This window comes from Pinus tabuliformis, chromosome 7 (assembly GCF_031772625.1).
Source record: "Pinus tabuliformis cultivar Carrire ecotype Pingquan chromosome 7, CPIR1, whole genome shotgun sequence".
In the NCBI taxonomy this organism is placed as follows: domain Eukaryota; kingdom Viridiplantae; phylum Streptophyta; class Pinopsida; order Pinales; family Pinaceae; genus Pinus; species Pinus tabuliformis.
Genome location: NC_142293.1, coordinates 264,150,917 through 264,163,159, shown reverse-complemented (window position 1 = coordinate 264,163,159; position 12,243 = coordinate 264,150,917). Strand labels below are relative to the sequence as shown.

Genomic DNA, 12,243 nt, shown 5'->3' with positions numbered 1-12,243 from the left:
TCTGAGGAAGAAGAGGGAGAAATTCCTCCTCGTTCGCCATTAGTAGAGGAACCAGAGGACTCTGAAATCTCTGGGAAAACTACCATGAAAGAAGAGGGAGTTAACGGATTTGGTAGAGGTAGAGGTAGAGGAGGAGGAGGAAATAATGGAGGAGGTAGAGGTAACAATGGGGGAAATAGGGATGGAGATAACTCATTTGGATTTCTTATAGTCGATGAGGATTCTCGAGCAACAATGAAAAATATTTCACTATCTGTCCTCCCAAACTTTCATGGGTTAAGAAATGAAGATCCTGAAACATTTCTATTTGAGTTTGAGGTCGTGTGTCGAACCTATGATTATCTGGAAGACTCTCAAAAACTCAAACTGTTTCCTTCAACATTGAAAGGAGCTGCTTTGAAATGGTTCATGGGATTACTCACTCAATCCATTAGGACTTGGAATGATATGAAACAAACATTTCTGGATAGATACATGGGTTATTGTATGCCTACCAACCACAAGGATGAAGTATTTAAAATGGTACAAAGAGAAGATGAAAACTTGGAGGGTTTACTTGACGATTCCAATACAAATCTGAAAAGAGCAAAAATGAGTAACTTAGATGAGGAAACCTTGAAATCCCTTCTATTAAAAGCCATTAGAGATGAATGGATAGATATTTTGAACATGATGGGAAAAGGAGACATATCTCAACTTCCACTTCATGATATAACAGAGCTGTGTGTCCATCTCTCAAGGGGAAAATCTAAAACTGGAAAAGGGCATAGAGATCCTTCTCTCATTAGAGCAAACAAATCTGCAACTGGATCAGTAAGTAGGGCTGAGATTGGCAACATGCTTGATGAATTCAAAACTGATATCTTAGGGAGTCTTAGTGAGCAACTAGACACCCTTAAGATACACAACAAGCAGAAAGCAGAAGCTGAGGCTTTGGCCATCTTTTGCCCAAAATGCAGAAAGAAACATGCTCTAAGGGAATGTCCCTTGGATGCAAAAGTTGTAGAAACATGTGTGATTTGTTCAGAGAATCATGAGACCAAGGATTGTCCTTCAATTCCTGGGCTCAAAGCTGTCTTTCAAGAAGATCCAAATACAATTGAGTCTCTCTGTTTTGTTGCAAGGAGACCTTGGCAGGGCCAACAAAATCAAGGGTTTAACAACTCTATGAACTTTCAACCCCCACCAAATTGGAATCCTTGGCAACAACCTTGGTCCCAACCTCAAAATCCTTTTCAATCATGGGTACAAGGTATGCAAAATCCTTATGGGAGATTTGCTCAATTTTATCAATATCCTCCATCTTTTCAAAATCAACAAGCTCCACAACTTCCAAATCAAAATCCACAATTATCATTGCCATTTCCACAACAACAACAACCTTCTCAACAGAATCCGAATTCTCAACTCTTGCTTCCGTTCCAATAGAAGTCAAATCAACTTCCTTCCCAGCCATTGCCAAACCCCAATAATAAAAACCCTCAAAATGCTTACATGGTAGAAGGTCAACAATTTCCTACCTATATGATTGTTCCTCTCAATGATGTACAACTCAGATCTGGTAGAGTTTTAGATAAGCCTTCTATAGATGCTCAAAAGCAAAGCATTTTTGAGGAAGACTCTCTTGAAGCCAATAAGGGTTCTGAAGCATCTCTTCAAAACCCAAGCACTCAAAAAGAAAAAGAAAAAGAGTCAACCCCCACAGTTGAGCAACCTGTATCTTCATCCACACCTCCTTTTCCTGAAAGATTACAAATTGACAAAGGGGTGGAAAAACAAATCTTGTTGCCTGACTATGATTTTCTAGATGAATTGAAGAATGTCTGTATCAAGATTCCCTTGTTACAAGCCATTAGAGAGATTCCTATTCTAGCAAAAACAATAAAGGAGTTGAGTCTTAAAAGACCAGGAAGGAAACCTAGAGACACAAGAAGAATCCACCTAGTAGGGAAAATTGCAGATATCATGATGGGAAAAATTACTATGCAGAAGTATGTAGATCTCGGTAGTCCAATTGTCAAAACACATATCAATGGGGTAGAAATTCCAAATACTTTGATTGATCTAGGGACTGATATCAACATTATGAGTAGACAGACTATGGAACAGCTGAAACTTCCTAATCTTCTTTTTACACCTACTTTACTGCAACTTGCAAATCGGTCAATTATCAAACCAGATGGTGTATTACAAGACATTTCAGTCTCCTTAGACTCTTGGGAATATCGAGTGGATTTCATGATTTTAGCTCCCAAGAGTAATTTAGGAGGACATCCTCTCATCTTAGGAAGACCTTGGCTAGCCACAACTGATGCTTTTATCAGTTGTAGGTCTGGGGATATGTATATTTTTGATGGTAATTCGACAAAGAAATTCAATCTGTATCCTCCAGCAAAAGCAATTACAGAAATAGGAGATACTGAGTGGATTGATGATGAAGATACTATACAACCTGTCTTTACCATTTCTGAAGTTAGTGAAGATAGTCAAATTCTGAACACATTAGAAAACTTTGAAACATCTTCAGAATATGACCACACACAATTTCAGTTAGATTCCGACATTGAGTATTTATCATCTAGACAAATGTCTCTTTTCTCTATGGAAGAGTTTGGTAGTTCCACCATTGAGATCTTTCCAGGAAAAACATTGAATATCAACAAAAATTTGGAAAGATCACAACAGGAAGAACTAACCAAAATCTTGCAAAAACATTCTACTGCATTTGCATGGGAATATACTGATATGAAAGGTATTGACACTAAGACTTGCATTCATCACATCTACATTGAGGAAAACAGTAGACCAATCAGACAACCTCAGAGAAGGATGAATCCAAACCTTAGGGAGATAGTGAAAGAAGAGCTCCAAAAGTTACTTAATGTAAACTTCATTTATCCAATTTCAGATAGCCGATGGGTTTCTCCTTTGGTTATAGTACCTAAAAAGAATGGTAAATGGAGGGTTTGCATTGATTACAGGGAATTGAACAAAGCAACTTTGAAGGATCACTTTCCTTTACCCTTTATCGATCAGGTATTAGATACTTTAGCAGGCAAAAAGTATTTTTCATTTTTGGATGGTTTTAGTGGCTATAATCAGATTCAGGTAGCACCTGAAGATCAGGACAAGACCACATTTACCTGTCCATGGGGAACTTTTGCTTACCGAGTACTTCCTTTTGGATTATGTAATGCACCTGCAACATTTCAAAGGGCGGTACTAGGAATCTTTTCTGATCTAATCCATGATTGTGTAGAGGTTTATATGGATGACTTTACAGTTTATGGTGATTCATTTGAAGAGACATTAGAGAATTTGGAAAAAGTCCTTATAAGATGTAAAGAAACAAACCTTTCATTAAGTCATGAAAAATGTTTTATGATGTTTACTGAAGGGATTGTTTTAGGACATCATATTTCAGGGGATGGAATTAAAGTAGATAGATCAAAAGTTGAAGTCATCTCCAAGTTGCCTATTCCAAATTGTCAAAAAGATGTTAGAAGTTTTCTTGGATTTACTGGATACTATAGAAGATTTATCGAAAACTTTACCAAGATAGCATCTCCACTCTTCAAATTACTCACAAAAGACTGTGAATTTAAATGGGATCCTGATTGTCAATCTGCATTTGAAACTTTGAAAACAAGAATATCTTAAGCACCCATTTTGAGAGGGCCAAATTGGAAACTTCCTTTCCATATTTCTACAGATGCTTCAGATACAGCTCTAGGAGCTGTGTTGGGTCAAAAGGATTTAGTTCCTTATGCCATTTACTACACCAGTAAAAATTTGACTCCCACCGAGTTAAACTATACTGTGACTGAAAAAGAGTTCTTAGCTGTTGTTCATGCAATCAATAAGTTTAGACATTATATAACAGGCTATGAAACTTTTGTCCATACTGATCATTCTGCAATTAGATATCTAATGAACAAACCTGTTACTAATGGCAGAGTTACAAGATGGCTTTTACTTTTACAAGAATTCAATATTACTGTGTTGGATAGACTAGGGAAACAAAATACAGTAGCTGATTTCTTGTCTAGAATCCAAAATACTAACGAAGATTCTCCTGTAGAGGATAAGTTTCCAGATGAATATTTGTTTGCAGTAACTACTAAGACTCCTTGGTATGCAGATATTACTAACTATTTGGTTACAGGGAAGCTACCTCCACGTTTATTTCTTAATGAAAACAGAAGAATTATTCAGGAGAGTTCGAATTATTCATGGATTTCTAATGAATTGTTTAAAACAGGGCTAGATTGTGTGATTAGAAGATGTGTTCGGGAAGATGAAATGCCTGACATCCTTAAGGCATGTCATGATGAACCATGCGGTGGGCACTTTGCTGACAAAAGGACGACCTATAAAATCCTTTCTTTAGGATATTATTGGCCTTCCCTCTTCAAAGATGCAAAACAATATGTCAGAAGGTGTGATAGTTTCCAAAGAATTGGGAGACCGACTCTTTCAAATGAAATGCCATTACAGCCACAGGTACTCATCAAACCCTTTGAAAAATGGGCTTTAGATTTCATTGGACCCATTAATCCACCATCTAGACAAAAGAAGTATATATTGGTATGCACTGATTATGTCACTAAATGGGTAGAAGCCAAAGCATTACCTTCTGCCACTGAAAATTCAGTTGTTCAATTTCTTTTTGAGGATATTTTTACTCGTTTTGGTGTCCCAAGAGAAATTGTGACAGATCAGGGAAGTTAATTTACATCTAACTTAATGGAGAAGCTGATGGAAGAATACAAAATCAAGCACAGAAAATCTACTCCTTACCATCCGTAAGAAAATGGCCAACTGGAGTCTACAAACAAAGTTCTTGAGAACATCATCACCAAAACTATTCATCTACACAGAAGAGATTGGGCAGAAAGGCTTCCTGAAGCCTTATGGGCCTACAAAACTACATGGAGGAAAAAAACAGGACATTCTCCCTATGAACTTGTTTATGGGAAAGAGGTCCTGCTCCCCATTGAGTTTCAAGTCAAGACTTTCAAGATGACAGTCCAGTTGGGGATGAATCTATCAGAAGCCCAAAAACATAGAATGGAGTAGCTGAATGAGCTAGATGAGATCAGACAAGAAGCAATTTTAAGAACTGATCTAATTCAACATCAAAGAGCAAAGTGGCATGACAGATACATCAAAGAGAGAAAGTTTCAAGAGGGAGATTGGGCGCTACTGTTTGATTCCAAGTTTAAAGACTTCAAAGGTAAATTTCAGACTCATTGGCTTGGGCCATATGAAATTGACAAAGTCTTTAGCAATGGAGCGGTAAGTATCAAGACCATTGATGAATTTCAAACTCCTCTCATTGTGAATGGCCACCGATTGAAAATTTATCATAATCCACTCTCAAAAGAGGAATTTGTCAATATGTTTCAGGAGAATTCTGCAATAAGGCTGATGGAGAAGAATTATTCTCCCCCATCAGCCTAGCCTTTGTTTCTTTCAGTGAAAGAAAAATAAAAAATAAAATAAAATAAAATAAAAATAAAAAATCGTATAAGCATGAAAACCAATCATAGATTGGCGGTCTTATACAGAAAATGTAGAGTGAAAATCAGGGACACCTGACACTCTATATTTTCCAAAAAAAAATCTTATCTCTTTCTTTTTCCATCTTCACTCCACTTCATTTGCCATTTTTACTCCATCTCCATCTCATTCTCATTTCCATTTCACTTCACTCCACTTCATTTTCACTCCATTCCACTCATTCCATTTCATTTCATCAATAAAAGTCCCTTTCAAGATTATTTTCATTCATTTAGTTCTTCTCTAACTATCTTTGTTCAGCTAAGTGGGTGTTGTCTCAGTTTCCGCAGCTGGAAGCCGTTTCTGCAGCCAGAAGCAGTTTCCGCAGCCAGAAACGATTTCCACAGCCACCATCACTCTGTTTTTCAAATTTACAGTCAACTGTTAGTGCAATAATCATGAAATGCAGGTGTAATTGAGCTGAAGACATGGGGTATCTCCAAGACATCAAGGAGGAGCAATTGGTTAGAAGCCTTGAGCAAGAAATGACAAAGTTTCCAAAGGTATGAGAAATTTTTTTTATCAAATAACAATTCAAGTCAAAATTATGCATAGTTATCAAACCATAAAAGTTCTACTATGTGCAATGATTTGATACGATGGCTCCATTAAACCACTCCTATTCCACGATATCACTCCACACACCTTGCATTCATTTCTCCAACGATATTATGATTATTTCGAGTTTAAACTCAAGATTGACTGCACTTTCATTTATTACCCGTACTCATGAGACGTGACCTATTTCGTTATAGTTCTTCTTAGCCGCATTTTCCGCAGCCGTCCATTGAGACGTGTAACATTTCATACACAGTCATCCGATTCAAAAGAATCCCGACGTTACTCCATTCATTTACCACTCCATTAATACCATACTCCTCACATGCATCCGCATTTTATTTTATGAACTTGTTTACTGCTGCTCACCCTTTATTCCTCCTGTAATTTAGGTATTTCCATTCCCTGTTCTCCATTTTCGATTGCAGCCACTACAGTTATCCTAAACCCCGATTTCAGCCACTATAGTCTATCCTAAACCCTGTAACCGAGCCATTTTTTTCTCTAAACCCTCACATGCAGAAGAGCTCTCAGTTGAAATTCAAAACAGAGGATGGGAATATTACTGAGAGCAGAGCCAGAAAAACCGAAATACTTGGAAGGTTATCCTCAAACTAAAGAATTGCTGAAGAAAGCCAGATGGTTACGATTTATCCAAAAGTTTAAAGGCCATAACAAGGAGGTGACCAAAGCTTTTACACGGTCTTTTGATGGTCAAACAGTGGATATTGGAGACTTGAAGCTCACGATGACTGAAACCACAGTAGCAACTGCCACAGGCCTACCTCAGGAAGGTGAGAGGTGGTTCAAAAATAAAAGTGTGGACGATCAGATATGGAGAATTATGCTACAAAACCAAGGTATGGATACCACCGTGTTTACAAGAGGCATCCCTGTTCATGCACTAAAAGAGGAATGGTCTAGTCTGCTATTAGTTATCCAAAAATTTATCACATGTGAAGGACATTTTGGTTCCATGTATATGTATCATGCTAGACTGATGGTGAATTTCTTAGAGGGTCACACTCTTAATTTGCCTCATTTTCTACTGTTTAGTTTGAAAAAGATGAGTATTACAGTTCAAAAACACATAGGCAACATTGAACCTCATCTATGTCATCATGGACTTATAAAAATTCTTATTGAGGACCAGCTGAAGAAAACTAAAGATACTTGGGAGAAATTCTTGATAAGAAACTACTTCCAAGAGCCATCTGAGGCCTCTGGAAGTAGTCCACCAAAGATTCCAAGAAAAAGTAGGAGGAAAGAAAAGGATACTACAATCCAAGACTCCCCTACTATAGAAACTCAAGAAGGAAAAGAGAACAAAATTAAAGACAAGAAACAGAAAAAAGGGAAAGGAAAAAGGACCATTCAAGAAGTTTACCCCTCTCCTGAGCAATCCATAGAGGAGGATCATCAAACACTGTCAGAGAGATTAGTACATCTTCAAGAACAAGTTGTTATAGCAAAGAAAAAGCAAAAAGGAAAACAGAGTACACAAGAAAAGAGTACTAGTCCATACTTAAGGAGGAGCACTAGGCTAAGAGGAAAGGGGAGTAAAACCCAAGAAAAATAGCCTCACTTTATCGATTTAGGTGAAGAGACACTTGAGAAATCTCCAGCTCAGCCAAGCATTGAATCAAGTCCTCCACATGATGAAAGCCCTTTTCGGCCAGAAATAGAGAGCAGTCCTCCTCCTCCACCAGATTTTGAGCTTAGTCCGAGAAAGACACCTGAGGTAGATCCCAATCAGCAAGAGGTATATAACTACCTGGAATCCTTAGAACAATCAGCTGCAGGTCCGAGTACCACTCTGCCACTAGATGCACAAGTTCAGTCCTTAAAGCAGGAGGTATTTGAATTAGAGGTCCTCAATAGGCATATCAAGCAAGAAAATGAAGCACTCAAAGAGTAGAGTAAAGTAGATAAAATTATCCATGATAACACTATGCTTCATTTAGGACTGTGGCAAAAGAAAAACAAGAAACTGAAGAAAAAGTGCAAAAAGTTAAGCAGAGCATTGATTAATCTCAAGTTCAAATGTCTAGTCAGGAAACCCAGAATGATGTTAGTACCAAAGAAGAAGAAAAGAGGGCTAGATGTCCTAGCAGAAGCCTCAGAACAAATGGATTAGAGGGAAATGACTAAATTTTGGTTGCATGAGGACATGCAACACCTTCACAGTGGGGGTATGTTGAGCCTCAAACCTGCACCTTCCTATACACCCTCTTAGCCTTCCTTTTCCACTTATTTCATCCACCAAGCTGTTAAATCATTGCATTATAGTCTAAAAAGAGCTTCTGACATGGTTTTCTAACTATGCTTATGACTGTTGTTTGGTTTAGATTTTTATTCAGGCAGCTGCGGAAACTTGTCAGTTTCTACAGCCAGCACAGGTTTCCGCAGCCAGCACATGTTTCCACAGCCATTTTGTTAAAGGCTATGCTACAGGTGTCCTATGAAGAAACGAGCCACATGGGCAAGCTACAGGTGACGTGTACATGGAACGTGTCCCTTCAGATCAGCCAAATCATCCATAAACGGTCACGGTCAACAAGGGTCAAAGGTAAAGCCAACCAAGGAATTTAGCGGTGGAACGTCTCTGTTTTGAGCACGTGAAGGTTTACGTGGCACAGTCCTCAGCTCACGGAGATATTGGCACACCTGGAGATCAACCCCGTAACCTGAATCCAGCAGCTACCACTCCGAGGATTTAATGGACATGATGACCATTACGCTAGATCTCGGGCTGAGGAGATCTATGTGTCTCTGGCAATGCAGTTAACACCATAAGATTTAGGAGTTAGTTACAACACTTTTCATTATAAATAATGCGTTGATAAACGCTGTGTGGTTAAGATTTTGGGATGTAATTTTTGACTGTTGTTATCACTCCACTGTACTCTGTTTTACGTGTTTTCTTGTTGCTTTAATACATGAGAAGACTAATTTCCTGAGCTCGTTTTTGTGACTGTTCGTTGACTGGATGAGGTGGCAGAGGGCCCCTGCGCACCAAAGCTCTGTATAGTTCTCATTTGATTTTATTATGTTTCTGCTTTCATAATTATTAGCTTGTATATAACATGTTGTTTTGATGTTTTTAATTCACTGCTGTTTACATTTTCATTTATGTTTTCTTATAGCTGTCAGCTGATCAGTGCTTTTCTACAGGTTTTCTTAGGCAGCCCGAGCAAGTTTTCATCTTTTTGATAACTACTGACATGAGATCATCTTGTCCTTTCTGCTGATTTTCATTTCCTGAGTTTAATTCCAGCACTATCATTTCTTTCAAGTTTTGTTTTTGCTCATTTACTTTTCTGTTACTTAGACATCATATTACTCATCTGTTTATGATTTCCTTTCTATAGTCAAGTGACTCTATTAGTAAGGAATCAGAATATTACTTATTGTAGTATGATTTAGTTTGCTTTCTTGCAATTTAGATATCATATTGCTTAACTTGTTCATGATTGCTTCCCATAAGGCAGATTGAGTTGAAGGGTAAAGGATCAGAAGGGTTGAAGTAGTGTGATTAGTTTCCTTTGTGCAATTTAATTTCCTGCAATTTAGGTATCATATTACTTAACTTGTTCATGATTGCTTCCCATAAGGAAGATTGAGTTGAAGGGTAAAGGATCAGAAAGGTTGAAGTAGTGTGAATTATTTGCTTTGCTTTCAGTCTTTGAGTTGCTTTAAGTTTAGTTTTTACTTTCTTTTTCATACAACAGTAAGGATACTGGGCCATTGTCATTAGTTCACTGTTTGATACATTTACTTCCTTTTAAGAATTGATTTCATTACAGTCAGTTTGGTCAGTTTGAAACTTTTTTTTTGAAAACTTTTTGAAGATCACTATAGAAATCACCATTGCCATCCATACTTAACTTTCAATTTCGCCATCACACACTAGGGAATCCATAGAAAATAAACCCAAAAACCAACTAAAAAACTCAAAAAGGACAAAAGACTAAGAAAACGGTTATCTTGTACATACAGTACACTTCACTTCATCAGTTTACGAATCCCGGATTGACATTTTAAATAGCAATTTAGGACACATTAAATTGACCAAACAGACACAACATCAAACACTAGAAGAGAATGGTGTGAAACCAGAGCTCTCCCACATTCACTGCATGTGATGAGATGGTTTACCCCTTCCTGGATATAGGCCACAGGAACTTCCTTGACCATAGTCATTGCATATGCTTCCAAACTATAAGTAACAAACATATCAGATCAAGAACACTTGGTACCTTCATAATCAATACCAAGCCCTCCTCCAATGCCACTAATCTTCATATTAGTGCCCAACTTAACAAAATCACAGCATATATACATCACTTCGCTCACACCATCATTAAGAACTAAATGCATGGGATCTAAGACATACTATGTAAAAGAAGAAGCTCGAGATAATCCAACATCCCCAATTTCTACAATTTCCAAACGATGCCAACAATTTCCAAACTCGTGAGCCCAAATTTTCCCTTCTCACTAGATTTGGCATCGAAATGGCCACCATGTTTGGTCCTTAAGCTGGCGGAAACCCCAATAACGGCCCTCACGGTTAACTTGCATTTCACACTGAGAACCGAATCCAGTTCTTCTTCTTGCTCCAACACAATAACGCAATTAAAATTCAAGGGTATGGTAGTAAGCACCAACGAAATATATTCTTCATATTTGTATCCATTACAGACAAGCAAATATTTAGGGCTTGATTTACACATGGAACCCATGGCTAGCAACAACTCTAGTTACGACCTAGCTTCAAGCCCAAATTCATAGGGCTTCCCAAACTCCACAATGTTCTCCACAACATATTGATATTGATTGCATATGTATTGTAGAATCAAAGGTTGATTGTAGAGATTCCAGCCTGTGCTTCAGCACATCAGGAAACCTAATAATAAGAAGTTTTGACATTCCCAGCCCTCCCAAATATTTGGAACCAACCACCTTCTTGATGATCTTCATCACATTGAGGTCGATAACCTCGTTCATCACATTGAGCTGATAACCATGAGATCGAATTGTTGGAAATACAGAGACGAGGGTGAATCAGTATTTCTTACTTTTTAATTGTTCTAGTGATTGCAAAAAGCATATATAGATATGTATATGTATACACAAAACACAGAAATCAACAGTTGGATTTAATGCTTTTATTAAAACTTAAGACAGTGCAATGAAATAAATACAATATAAGTATATATCTGATTGTGAATAGTTTCCAAGCTCCAACTTGGACTTCAGTGACGCTCCAACCTCCAGAGCACCAACTCTGTTTTGTAGTGGTTCTGCACTTAGGAGCACCTACCCCTAATGACTTTAGTCCTGTTCAATTCTTAGGCTCCAACCTCTTTGGCTCCAACCCAATCTTGGTATAAACTGGTATGCTGCTACACTATTCAGCTGAGGTTCTCTCACTCCTACTCTCCTGCTTCTGCTGCTTCTACAGCCTCCGCTGCTTCTGCTGCCTCTTCTGCCTCTGTTGCCTCTGCTACCTCACACTTTGGTTCTTCACCACAACAACAACACCAACAGTTCTCTGTTTCTACTGTTTTATACATTCCCATTCCTTTGTCCATTCGTTTCCGCTTTCTCATTGGCTCTTTCACTTCCTCCTCGCCTGCTTCAGCTTCCTCACCTGCTTGTCTGTCGCTGTAGCTTCCTCTGTCTCATCGTGCTCACAGGACACGTTAATTCATAACAGAGTGCCAAATAATCCATGGAAAACACATCTTCCCGGTTAAAACTGTAACAACGCTCCTTTTGACAATGATTGTGGGCATGCACAGAGTTCAGCTTCATTTAACGAATAGCCACGTCTAATCGCAATCGATTTTGCCACGAATCACCCCATTTACCTGACGTTTAGCCTTCTAAAACCATCGGACACAGCCATTGTAAGCCTTTCGGCTTAAAACCACCCTGCAAGCAAAAACATGGTTACATAGGAAAATATATGAAAAACAGGCGAGAAACACTAATGGCGGATTTCAAATTTAGTTTACCCACTTCTATTCCTGTATCGAGTCCATAACTCAATCGCAATTGGTGATTCGTGACTCTCGAGGTGATCCAGGTGGATATTGGTGGCCACCCGCTAATTCC

At 38.2% G+C, this 12,243-nt stretch overlaps 1 pseudogene; it reads right to left on the bottom strand.

Annotated features, from left to right (window-relative positions):
- Positions 1 to 10,182: 10,182 nt before the first annotated feature.
- LOC149246873 (arginine decarboxylase 2 pseudogene) lies at positions 10,183 to 11,130 on the bottom strand (annotated as a pseudogene).
- Between the last annotated feature and the right edge of the window lie 1,113 nt (positions 11,131 to 12,243).